This window comes from Rhinatrema bivittatum, chromosome 8, assembly GCF_901001135.1.
Source record: "Rhinatrema bivittatum chromosome 8, aRhiBiv1.1, whole genome shotgun sequence".
Taxonomy (NCBI): domain Eukaryota; kingdom Metazoa; phylum Chordata; class Amphibia; order Gymnophiona; family Rhinatrematidae; genus Rhinatrema; species Rhinatrema bivittatum.
Genome location: NC_042622.1, coordinates 48,127,050 through 48,140,482, shown reverse-complemented (window position 1 = coordinate 48,140,482; position 13,433 = coordinate 48,127,050). Strand labels below are relative to the sequence as shown.

The 13,433-nt window shown below is 43.8% G+C and overlaps 1 long non-coding RNA gene across 1 annotated transcript in view; it reads right to left on the bottom strand.

The window, feature by feature from the left end:
• Positions 1-1,420: 1,420 nt before the first annotated feature.
• LOC115097495 overlaps positions 1,421-13,433 on the bottom strand; it is a 32,790-nt gene continuing 20,777 nt past the window's right edge. The window contains exons 3-4 of the long non-coding RNA XR_003858289.1: positions 8,424-8,553; positions 1,421-3,338 (exon numbers count right to left, since the gene is read on the bottom strand). This is a non-coding gene — a long non-coding RNA (uncharacterized LOC115097495). The remainder of the gene's footprint in view (positions 3,339-8,423; positions 8,554-13,433) is intronic.

Below are 13,433 nucleotides of genomic sequence, written 5' to 3'. Positions count from 1 at the left end.
CCGCACAGACTTGTAGAAGTGCTGTTGTTTGGAGTTTGTGGTGGAGGTATATATTTATTTTATTTATTTATTTATTTATTTAAGTGTTTTTATATACCGATCACTGTGTTCACATCGTATCGGTTTACATAGAACGAATAATAATGATAGAGAAAATACATTGAACAATTTGGTTACATGGCAAACAGAAAAAGGAGAATAACTTTATATGCAAAGCGAACATAACTGTTGATATAAGTACATATATATATGTATATATATATTGGGTACTATATTTATTTATTTATTTATTTAACAGTTTTTTATACCGACCTTCATAGTAAATTACCATATCGGATCGGTTTACAGTTTAACAAAGGGAAAAACTAGAGTAACAAATTCACGTAAATGAAAGATAACAATAAGAAGGAATAAGTCAAAGTTACAATCAACAGGGGGGGAGAACTTGGAAGCTTGCAACAAGCTGGAAAGAAGAAAGGCCGGTTAAAGTATTTTTACCATAGAGTGTACAAGTTAAAACTTAAGAACGGTGCTTTAACCTGAAAGTCTCAGAGTCCATTTATTTTACAATGTTTGGATAAAAATTAGGTAATAAGGCATGTTTAGAGATAGGTATATATTATTGAAACTAAAGAAAGGTGCATGACATTATATGCAGAGTGAAACATAACTGAGGATAAAGGCATATATATATATTGTACACTATATACAATGTTTGGTTAAAGATTATGGTAACAGGCATCATTAAAACTAGCGAGCAGACGGCTGTTGAAATAAAATATGTGTAAAGGAAAATGGCTTGGTGACTAGGCATGTTCAGAGAGCATTTTATGACTTTAAAGCAGTTTATAACTTTAAAATAGAGCACAAGTGGCTGGGGGTAATGGTAGGTATTATGGGTAGGCTAGCTTGAAAAGCCATGTAAGAAGGGGGATGGAATTGTATGAGGTGTAATGTGAGTGTGGTTCTTTACATGATGGGTGCAGGAGTGAGTTGGCTGTAGATTTGTGTGGGGAGGTGTGAGTGAAGGACAGTGGGAATTGTGTGCTTGCGGGGGGTGTGGCTATGTATGTGGTGGGTTTGAAGGAATGTATGGGGTGATGGGGTATGTGCAGGGAGTAGGGGACTGGTGGGTAGAGGTGTGTGTGTGTGTGTATGTGTGTGTGTGTGTCTCTGGATTTTGGGAGAGTAGGGGTATATGGGAAGTTGGATGTATATGTGTGGCAGTGTGTGGGGAACATTTGTGGGGGTGTAAAGGGTGTGGATGTGTATATATGCAATTTCTTGCAATCCGCTTGTGATTTAACAACTGGGAATAAGTTTGTTTCATCTGCAAATTTGATCACCTCACGCATTGTTCCCTCTTCCAGATCATTTATAAATATATTAAAAAGCACCAGTCCCAGTACAGATCCCTTGGGTACTTCAATGTTTACCTGCTTCCAACAATTCTTACTCTTTGTTTCCTATCTTTTAACCAGTTTGCAATCCACAATAAGACACTGTATCCTATCCCATGAATTCTTTTAACAACATTTATAAAACTTATGATGTACAAAGCACAATTTTACAATTTCAATGTCTTCTTCTCCCTTCCCCCATGATTTTTTTTTATTTTCTCAGGCGCCTCCATGGTATGCACATTTATCTCATGCGTACTCATTGCGGATATCCTGAAAACTCGACTGGCTGGGAGGTCCCCAGGACAGGTTTGGAAAACTCTGTATACTAGAAGACTTCAAGATGTAACCGTCTAGAACATTGCTTCTCAATCCAGTCCTCGGGGCACACCTAACGAGTCAGGATTTCAGGATATACACAATGAATATGCATGGGATAGATTTGTATGCATTGCTTTCACTGTATGCAAATCTACCTCATGATAGATATTGAGGATATCCTGAAAATCTTTCTGGTTAGGTGTGCCCCGAGGACTGGGTTGAGAAGCACTGTTCTGAAGGGTCTCCTTTGCTATTATCTTACCTGCATTCTCCATTTAGTGTAAATTATATTTGGAAGGGAAGTGGCTAGGGAAACAAACAGTTCTGACCTTGCTTCAGGTGATTTTACTCTTACTCTGAAAGGTTGCTTTGTGGGTACAGGTGGGTGAGGTGATAAGGTAATGGTTAAGTCTAGGATTCCCTGATAGCTCACAGCTGGAAGCTTTAATGAAAAAGCCTTCAAATACTCATTTTGCCTACATATCCTTTAGAAGACAGGAGCCCTGTGGGAACTGCTGTATTGTGTGACTTCCAGATATGTTAGTGTTGGCAGAGCAATGAAGGAATTTCAGCTGGAAGCTGAGACCCTTGTGGTGGTTAGCTGGTCCCTACTGAGGAGGAGAGAGAGGGTGAGAATTGGGCCTATAGTTACATCAGCCACCTGTTGAACTCCAGGTTGTCCTTCATCACCATGGGGTAAAACTTTGAAATATTCAGCTTGGCGATTAGAACTCTATGCAGACAGCTTCTGTTGAAAAGAGCTCTTACTTGCTCGTCTATATGTCACCTCTTCTGTACTGGAAGGTTTCCTATTTGTGAAAGGGCCACAAATTTTTCTTAAACTATGATACAAACTATAGACGCCTTGAAGTAATCTCTGTTCAACTATTATGACGCAAAGATGTTTTAGCTAATATGATTTGTTCATTGTTTAACTAATATGATGTGAACCGTTCTGATGGCGAAACCGGAGGACGGTATACAAAACATGTTAAATAAATAAATAAATAAATAAATAAATGTCGGTTTCTTGCCTTGCTGTGTGTGATGTTAGTACTGGTGAAGCAGTCAAGATGTTTTCTTCTAAAGGCTATACCATTGTTTGTAAGCTTGGCTGCACTTCTATTGCTGGCTTTTTTGTCAGAAGCAAGGGGGTCTCAAACCAGTAGCAGTGGGGATAGTGGTCTGGGATTCTACCAGGGAGAGCCACACTGTTGCACTGGAGGTGGACCCTTGGCCCGAGGTAGGGTTGATGCTACCCGGAGGGCAAGCCCTATGGGTCCCCAATGTCGGGAGGTGGAGCTGGCTGAGAGACGGAGGCCAACTGGAGCTTTGCCCATACCAGCTCACATTCCCCGCAGGTTGAGCCCTTGGGTGCCGGGGCCGGCTGGTCTTAGGTGGGCCTCTGTCAGATGACTCCCAGAGAAGAGGTGGTGGCTTAGCCAGGGACCAGCAGAGGTAACAGGAAGACCGAAGTAGGTCTGGACGAGGCAGGGATCCAGAGACCCAAGCGCTAAAGAGAGCCAGGGATGAGTACAGGTGGTGCCCGAGTAGTAGTAGGCCGGAGCCTGAAAGGCCAAGTCCAGGAAGATACCAGAAGACGTGGAAAAGGGCAGGCTGGTGTCAGGGCAGGCAGCAGATGTGGAAAGGCGGTCAAACAAGCGAGGGTCAAAACCAGAAGTCAGTCCAGAGCGTAGTCCAAAGCATAGCAAGGGTCAAAGCCAAAGATCAGTCCGGAGCGTGGTCAAACGTAGAGAGGGTGGAAAAACAGAAACATTACCATTCTTCATAAAACATCAAATAATAAAATCAAGAAATCATCAATCATAATAGTAAAATCATAGTCATAAAAATAATAAATATTACAAACTATTTAACAAATAGAATCTCCAAAATTTCCCAAACATCATTAAAATATTTCAAAACATCTGATGAATAAAAAAAATCCAATAATTAAAATGTTCTAATATTTCCCCAAAAAACAATAAAATATTCAAAACCGCACAAGCATCAAATTATACCCAATAGCTAAAACATAAAGGATTACAAAATATCCTGCTCTCCATACCTGGGATCTTTTGATTTCCAGTCATCCTGACATTGTCGTGCATTGGGGGAGGTAGGGCCACACAAAGTTTTATCTGTCTTACCGGGGCGGGGCGGGGGCAGCATTTTGGAATGATCCTACCCCAGCAAAAGCAGAAGTGCAAGTATGTGCAAACTGCTGCATTTACTTTGGGAGGGTCCATACAGGTTCTAAAATAGTAGAGTAATCCTCTGCTGATCTCTGTACATTTGTATATGAGGCTGCATGGAGATGTTCAAAAGTTGGACTCTAAGGGGGTAGATTTTCAAACCCTTGCGTGCGTAAATCCCGGGGTTTACGCACATTGCCGGGCCTTACTCACACGGGCCAATTTTCAAAAGGCCCGGCCACGCGCATGTACACCCCGGGATGCGTGTAAGTCCTGGGGCTTGAAAAAGGGGTGGACCGGAGGGGCGGGGCAGGGATAGAGGTGCCTGGCACAGCAACCATTTGCCGCTATGCCGGGGGAATGCGCACCAGCAGGGTGCTGACGCGTACAACTTGCTCCTGCTCCTTGGCAGGAGCAAAAGGTGAAATATAAAAATTCGGGCTAGTTAGGATATGGATAGGGGGAGGGCAGGATAGGGGAAGGGGAAGGGAGATAAGGCTAGGAGGTTGGGAACTTCCCTCCCAGTCCAGCGGACTGGGAGGGAACTGGGGAAGGCCCCGATGCGTCACCGCGCCTATTTGCTAAACTTTACTCCCCCTTGTGCGCGCCGACCCGGCATTTTATAACATGCACGCGCCAGGGCACACATGTTATAAAATCGCGCGTCCATGTGTGCACGCCGGGTAGCGCGAGCACATGGACGCGTGCGCGTAAGTTTTGAAAATCTACCCTTAAGGTTTTGCCATATTATTTTTAAGCCATTACAAAAGAGCAAAGGTAGGTATGGAGGAAGAATTAAGATCAGAAATGGGAGAGGCTTGGTAGGGCAAAGATGGAGAAGCTACGACCTATCCTGAATTCATTCCCACCATGGCATTAATACAATAGTACTAAATGCTGCATTTGAATGGAACCATTCTTCCTCCATCTTTCTCAATAACTGTAGTCTGGCTCAAGCACTCTAGGCACATGAATGATCATGAAACGGGGCCATTCTAGCATCTGTGACAAAAGCGATACCATATATCATAAAGTATGCACTATTAAAAAGCAATTATACATCTACTTTTCATAGTCTTGTTATAACTGTTGTACCCCAGAAATTAAAATACTGTGGTTAGGAAAACAGCTGAAAGCAGAATGGAACAACTTGTTCGAATACAAAAATAATTGCAATAAAACACTTTGGACCAGATGTACCAAGCATTTTCCCCATAGACACAAAATGGGAAAAACCCTTTCATAAATCTGACTATTGATGATGTAATTTACAAAGCTCCCTATAATTTAATTCTTATGGGTTGGTTTTTTTTTTCACAATCAAAGGATGAGGCAAAACAACCAGCACTTCTTCATTCTGTTTACGTTCTTCTCAAGCTGCTCAATCCCTAATGAGTGATTTTATTGTAATCCGTATGCAATAGAACCAGGTGCTCCATAATATTTTGGTGGACCCTTGCTGGGAGTGAATAACAGAGAGTCCCGAGTGAATCAGCACTTGGCCGTGTGTGTGTGTCAAATGCACAATATCTCATGGAACCCTTTTATGCAGATGCCCTTGCAGACCTGGTTGGGAGACCCTGTGTGTGTTTACAGACCCCCTAGTGCTGGAACTGGTTCTAGGGAACAAGGTGAAGAGCGAACATCTCACTAAGGGCCTCATTCACTAAGCATTTTCCCCATAGGCACAGAATGGGAGAAAAGCCTTAGTACATCAGGCGGGAAAACCTCAGCAATTAATCCGACTCCTAGGCTAGGCCCGCTTCTGGCCCCTTGGAAGCCAGTACAGTACAACTAGCAGAGCTTCTTTCTGCCGGCAAACCCTTCTGAAGACTGAGCGTAAATATCTTTCCCATGCTGGGTATTGGAAGGAAGTCAGGATCCATTTGCTGGAATGCTTTAACATTTATGGGATGTCCAACAGAAGAGTGAGCCAATCAGCTCAGGGAAGCAGAGATTCAGTCCACTGCTGGAGTTAGCTATGTGGTGCCCGACCTGTAATTCAGGACTTTAAGGTGGCATAGCCTTACCCGGAAAATACACCATTATGGAGTAAAGTAGCCTTACTGCTGCTACAACTGTCTCAGAGAATGAATGGATATGCATTCAGGGGCAGATTTTAAAAGCCCTGCGCGCATAAATCCAGCCGGATTTACGCGCACAGGGGACTTGCACGCCGGTGCGCCTATATTGCATAGGCCGCTGGTGCACGCAAAGCCCCGGGACGCACGTAAGTCCCAGGGCTTTGCTTGGGGGGGCGTGTCGGGGCGGCGCGACATTCGGGGACGTTCCGGGGGTGGGGCCGTGGGCATGGTGCCGGCCGGGGGGGTTCCGGGGGCGTGGCCGAGGTCTCCAAACCAGCCCCCAGGCTGGGGAATGGCGCGCCGGCAGCCCGCTGGCGCACGCAAGTTACGCCTGCTTCAGGCACCCCCCCCCCCATCTGATCGATGATTGACTATTTAGAACCCTAGAATCCGTGTCAAGACACTACCCCCCTACCACTGGTTACATTGCAATATTTTTAGTTATTAAGGGAGCGTTCTGATGTGGGTGAAACTAGTGTCATTGAACTCTGTGGAGGTAGACAATGAATGGGACTCCCTGGAGTTGTGGATGAATTGAACATAAAAGCTCACGAAGCAGGATCCATGTGAGTGGAGGGCACACCAGGCAACATTTAGAGATGGACACCCACTAGTTGTTATGGGGAGAACAAGGTTCTCCTTAGGGACAGTTTGGGTTGCTCGGCAAAACAGAGAGACAGCAAAGAGAAGCCTGAGTAGGAACTGGCTGCACGCACAGCAGGGACACATCTGTCCAACCAGCTTCTTGTCTTCCTGCCAGAAACAAAGGCACCAGGAACAAGATAAGAACAAAGGGTGTCGTTCTTGGAAAGCACCGCCCCCTTTGGCTCAGCGAGGGGATGGAAATAATGTATTTGTTGGAAAGCAGCTCCAGCCTCCACACTGTTGTGGAAAAAAATTCTTTTATTCTCAAAAGCCACCACTGTGGTAATAACAGCAGCTGGGGGAGGCTGGAGCTCAGCACGCGCCAAGTCTAAAGCCGCAGTGCGGATGTCCAGCGGACCCAGGTGAAAACAGGGCTCTCTCCATTATCTGGCTTTCCCAGACAACAGATTTTTAAAAAAAATCACATGAACAGTCACATGATAACCTTGGTTCTATATCCATGGCCACCATCCAAAATACAATGTTGTAATTCAGTACCTTTTTTTTTTTTTATTCGTGTACATGTCTTTAATACTCGGTTTGTGGACAGTGTCAGTGCTACTGAAGGATGAATTAAGAGCTAAATCAATACAATTTGTCTGTACTTAAAGTGCAAAATAGCAGCTGCATCTCATTGGTCATTGAGCTAACACTGAATAATGGATTTCACTGCTGCCTACTCTTCAGCTTTGTCTGGTTCCTCATAGACATCATCTAATAACTTTCAAGTGTGCCTGATGTGTGTGAGCAATCCATTACGACTCCCAGCAGACGACGGATTTTAAAATGATATTTCAGTTTTTAATTGAAAGCAGAGACACCTCTGGCATTCAACCTTGAACCGGAGCAGATCAAAAGGGCAGCAAGGGAATAGCAAAGAAGTTTGTGCACCGATGAAGAAGACAGGAATATTGCAAAACCCTGCATTTTAAAAAGAGCTGCAAGTGGAATGAAAACCCACATTACAGAGGCAAAAACTCATTCTGTGCCAAACTGATATTTGACTCCGTAGAGATACATCCAAGCTGGGCACAAAGTGGATGTGCCCAGCAGCTAAAGGGCTTGAATTTGAATCCAGCATACCAACCATTGCAACCTTTCCCTTTTATTTTTAGCCAATGTCCAACTAGAAATACACCTACATCTGAATACATGCCGGGGCTCACCATTTCATAAGCACAAATTATCTTTTAGAGGTTATCCTTTAATATTGCTCAGCCTATGAATAATGTTTGCTGGTGAGAGCCTCCATCTCTTGAGTCAGGATTTTCTGTATAAGGTCTGTATCATGGACTTCGGGGAGCATCTTATATCATCTTGGATGATCATGCAAATTTAGCTCACATCAGAAACTTAATTTACTTTTCTTTTTTTGCAATTTGCAAGGATGTACTCTTCACATCAAGCGTCAGATTTAAGGATTGGGCAAACGTCCTGCATGTCTAGTTAATGTTTTAAGGTGCACAATCTTTTAATGGCCAGGTTTCTGCTTAGCATGGTGCATTTGGCCACCAGTACAATATCCCCTTTTACGTTTAGGAACCATCCCTCCACGTAATTATGCACAGAGCAGAGGCAAACACGATGGAAATGGTTGATACTGTAAAGGAGTATATTCTAAATCTATCCCTGCTTCCTCCATCTCTGTGTAATTTCTTTGTTGGTTCATGATTTATTTTAAAAGGGCTTTTGTCCTAAGGAGCATCTTCAAAAGATATGTGATTATATTGTAGAGCTAGGAATCTATGGGAAAGCAGCCGCGGCAACCACAGCCTTACCTCCTCACCCATGAGGAGCAGTAGTCAGAGGCTCCCATCATGGAGGCTGAAATTCCTCAAGCGCTGGATCAGTTTTCACTGCATGTGTCTTCTGGGGCCTGGGGAAGCCCAATCCGGACTGGTAAAAAAGCTGGAATGAAGCATTGCAAATAACAACATAAAAGACATTCTGAGCGGTGCTGCTCTACGCCTGCACGTGACAGACAGTGATCGGCCTCTAACCCAGCATCTTTCTCTCGCTCTGAGGTTGGAGGAATGGGAGCAGAGGGAACGAGAAGAGAGAGGACCTCACGTAAGCCAGTGTTTTCTTCTTGGGCCTTACTCAAGCTTAACTCCGTGAATCATGAATCTTTCCGCACAAACATGTGGTGAACCCTCATGTAATCATCTTAGACCCCCAGCTGGAACAGGGATAGAGCAAAGATCCTTGCAGAGTCGCTGTCCACTACTTTTTACAGAATTCTCCCCGACCCCAGTTCTGCAACCCAGAGATGCAGTCGTAAATCTTACAGCATGGGCAGTCTGTCCCTCTTAAAGAACTATCAAAGACCTAATTCTATGTTTATTAACAGAGCAAATGAACCTAACAAACCATCCCGCTTATAGAAATGTCTAAGACCCAGTACTATAAATTTCTGACCTGAACCTCCTATGTCTGCAGATTTTCTCTGACCCAGCTGTGCAGCAAGTTGTAAAACCTTAAAAGTGCTGCTCACTTCTGCCAAGTATTAGAGCCAAAATCCCAAAGCAGAGCAGCTGGCAGCTCCTGTCCAGCAGACTCCAGTGCGGCATTTTATTTTATTTTATTTTTTGTCGTATTTCGCCATCTGTTCATTTTCCCTCCGTGATCTGGCTGACAGCGCACAGCAGTTGTGTGCCTGTGACAGGGCTGCGCTCCTCTTTGCCCCCGAGAAGTTCTTCAGTCATGACCTCATCTCATTCAGTCTCAGGGACGTCGCCTGTTTGTGGGGCTATGTTATGATGAACAGAAAGGCAGATTTTTGCCCCTTGTCATCCCCATGGAGCAGAATGATGCTGGGGAATAAGCTATAGACTCACCAGTCAAATTTCAGGTTGTTGATTTGTGATATAGGTGAGCATCTTGTTTTTCCCTGAGGGTTCATGGCCAGAAAATGTCTGGACTCAATGCTGTCCTTCCTTGGCCCTTTCCACCGTCATTCCCGTAGCCCGGTTTCCCAACCCTCTCCTGGATGCACCCCTAGCCAGCTGAGTTTTTCAGGATATCCATAAGGAATATGCATGTGCTGGATTTGCATATATTTAAGACCCAGTACATGCAAATCAATCTCATGCATATTCATCAAGCAAGCCTGAAAACCTGACTGGATAGTTGTGCCTGCAGGACAGGGTTGGAAAATACTGCTGTAACCTAGGGTTTAGAGCAATGGGCTGTGAACCAGGGTTTAATCCCTGTTTTCCCCATTGACAATCCCTACCACCTTGAGTAAGACACTTTATCTCCCTTTGCCCAGGAGAGTGGCCTGGGCGCGTGTTGGGAGAGCCGGCACTCGCCGGCTCTCCCGCAGGGTTTTCTGTATCGGTCTACATCTGAATTATAAAAATGACTCCATGAGGCATCAGGGGGAATTGTGAAATGGAATCTGGGAGAAGAAGCATACTTGCTAGCTTTCTCACTGCTTTTGAGGCAGTGGCATGGCCAGAACTGATTTTTTGGGTGGGCACAAGGTTAACATGGGTGGGCAGTAGGCATGCAGGTCTGAGACTTACTAGTTGAATTCTTATTGATAAATAATGCCATATTCTGCACCCTACAATGGTTTTCTAAGTAGTTTGCAACAGCCATTATGCATGAAACTTTAAAACATTTTACTTCAATTATTTCAAGCGTTTTCCAGCATTAAAAATTCCTTGTTAATTTGTATTATTTTATATATATTGCAGTTTATAAATGCACAAGTATATCATGTAAAAATAAAAAAAACAAATAATCAGATCCAATAAATCATATAATAAAACAAAAATTAATGTATTCTTTCATGAATCCTCTTTACAGAAAGCCAGAAATAATCACAACTACAATAAAATATCATTAATCATCAGAACAGGTACAGAGCAGAGCTAGGACAATTCACTTTATAACTAACATGAAAAAAAACTTCAAATTCTGGTGTCACCTCAGTAAAAAAAAATCTCTCCACTGCTAAACATTTTGAGACATATCACAAACTCCTGCAAAGAAAGAGATATCTAGAACCTTGCCATACCATACAGTCACAGCACTGACTCTCAGGATTCAAATAACAGCAACCTTATGAAAAAGCAGCAATGCAAATACTATACCAGGCCCTAGAACATTAATACATCACCTACGGGAATAACAGAACTAGCCAGACTGCTACAGAGAAACTATGTGAGCAGAAATACTGCACGACAGTCGCTCACAGGCAAAAAGGAGACCGACCCTTACCTAATATAGAAATAAGAGACTACAAATTAGAAACAGAAACATGCAGATAAAACTGAAATAGAAAGCCTGAGAAACTAAACTGAACAGCGGAATACTGAAGAACAAAATACAAAAATATAAGAAATGCACATTCCCAAAGATGGCGTATTCAAATTGCTCAGATGGGGTAATGGAGTGTAGAAAAATTAGATGGTCCTTACAGATTTATGGCATCTTAACTTTATTCCACAGGCATTCCTATGAATGACAGAATAAACTCATGAAAGCATTGTAATTGTGGTCTTCTGTCCCTCCTGATGCAGCCTTTGGGGCGAAACACGGTAACCGTTCGGGGGACATCAACCTTTATCACACCGATTATTTTACTTAAGATTGTGGAGTTTCTGTGGAATAAAGTTAAGATGCATAAATCTGTAAGGACCATCTAATTTTTCTACACTCCATTACCTCATCTGATGAATTATTGAACGTGGACCTATCCTCCATTTGTTTCGGTGGTTTGCCCTATATTCAAATTTCTAAAATCTCAAAATATTTTTTCTTTACCTTTGTTATCTGATCTTTGAATTTTTCTAATCAGTTGGTCCTGGTCTCTTTTTCCCATTTTTCCCTTGTCGCCCTCTTCCTCATTCCTTTTCAGTGTCTCTCTCTTCTCCTATAGTCTTCTTCTCTTCCTCCCTCACACACACACACACACACACACACACACACACTTTCTCTCAAAGACTCCCTCACAAACACAAGTTCTCACTCTCATATGCTCTCCCACCACACACAAGCTCACATTCTCTAAACACACACACACACACACACACACAAGCTCTCACTCTCCAGGCTTCCATTTTTATGCATACCCAGATGCACACCCAGGTTCCCATTCTCACCCACATACACACAATCTCCTATTCTCACCACACACACACACACAGGGCCTTTTCATTAGGCACAGCTAAAGTTCTACTTCTGCCTTCACGGGGATGGGATCCCGTGACGGCTTTGCAGCTCCAGCCCTCCTCTTCGCCGTCGTGGGGACGGGATCCCACGGCGGCCTTTCTTCTTCTGAGGCCCTCCTCTTCGCTGTCTTGGGGATGGGATCCCGCAGTGGCCTTTCTTCTTCTGAGGCCCTCCTCTTCGCTGTCACAGGGATGGGATCCCACGCTGGCATTGCTCCACCAGGCCTCTTCCGGTTGGGTGGGCATCTGTCCACCCAGGCCCACCTCTGGCTAGGCCACTGTTTTGAGGCTGAGAGGCTCTTTCCCTCTCTGCCTTTGTTGGACGATCTGGTCCAAGTCCTTCCAGTTGGAGGGTGGTCTGTGCCCAGGGAGTGGAGGTTCCACACCACGGAGAGATAAAATTCAGTGTCCAGGGGCGACATCTGTTCCCAGTCACAGATTAGAGACGTTTCTCAGGAGATGTGCACCCTTCCACGGGACAATTGTAACAGATAGGATTCAAGCTTTTGAAAGGACCGGTACCTCAAGGGGTCGTTGTGGGAGCCCAGCATTGACACCAGGTGAACCTGAAGTTCCAGCTGAGGGAATCCTGGGACACTTCCACCAAGGACTGAGGCGCCTTCATTCTGTTTCCAGATTGTGACTTTTATATTTCAGGTGACAACACTATAACTGTTTCATCTGCTACAAAGACTGTTACAGCAAGCAATGTTTGATCAGTAAAAGACTATTTTTGAACACCCAGTCAGTTGTTTGGTGTCTGCTTGGACTGTGTCCATTTCACCATTTTGGGCCCCGAAGGGGTTTGGAGTGAGTCAGGGACTCAGCCCTGGTATTGAGTATGCTCCCTAGTTTTAGAGCTGTACCCAGACAGGGACTTACCTTATTATATCCTATGTGGGCTGTGATATCTTTTATTGGACCAATATGGAAATTACTCAAAGGTATTCATCATGAGTTTATGACACCACACAAATCCCTTCTTCACATATGCACAGAATCCAGTGTTCTGCAGGACCCATATGGCTACTAGAATTCTCTGTTTTAAATGTTCCTGCCTCGAAATCTTTCAGTGTCCCTGCCATAGGATACAATCTGTATGTTAGATGCTTCTATAATGAAACAATGCAGAAGAAAAATGGCAATAAAGGAGAAGCATGCCATGCTGTGTGTTGGAATTTCAAGTGAAATACAGATCCTTCTCTGTTCCTATTAAGGTTTGTTTTCTCCAGTCAGGACCAGGAAAATACAGTGCAACACATGTACAAATTGTCATGCCAATAAAGTTTTTTGAATCTTGAAAGCAGATTCATTGCAAAGGCTGCATCTCTTCACAGTTCTTTCTTACCACTAATCTTCCATAGCTTTTTATTAATGCCTTATAGAGCTTTTGAAGTTAATTTGATTGTTTTACTGTTAGTTTGCCATTTATTCGTAGATATCATTTCTTCATATTTTACTCTTATATAATTTGTGCATTTTCCATGGATGGCCCTCCCCTTCCTCCCTTCGCCACCTTCCCATCCAGTCCCATCCAGTTCACTGCCTGTGGAAAGCTTACATGTTATTTTCCTGGCAGGAGACTTTGCAAAGGCCATTGACCCATCT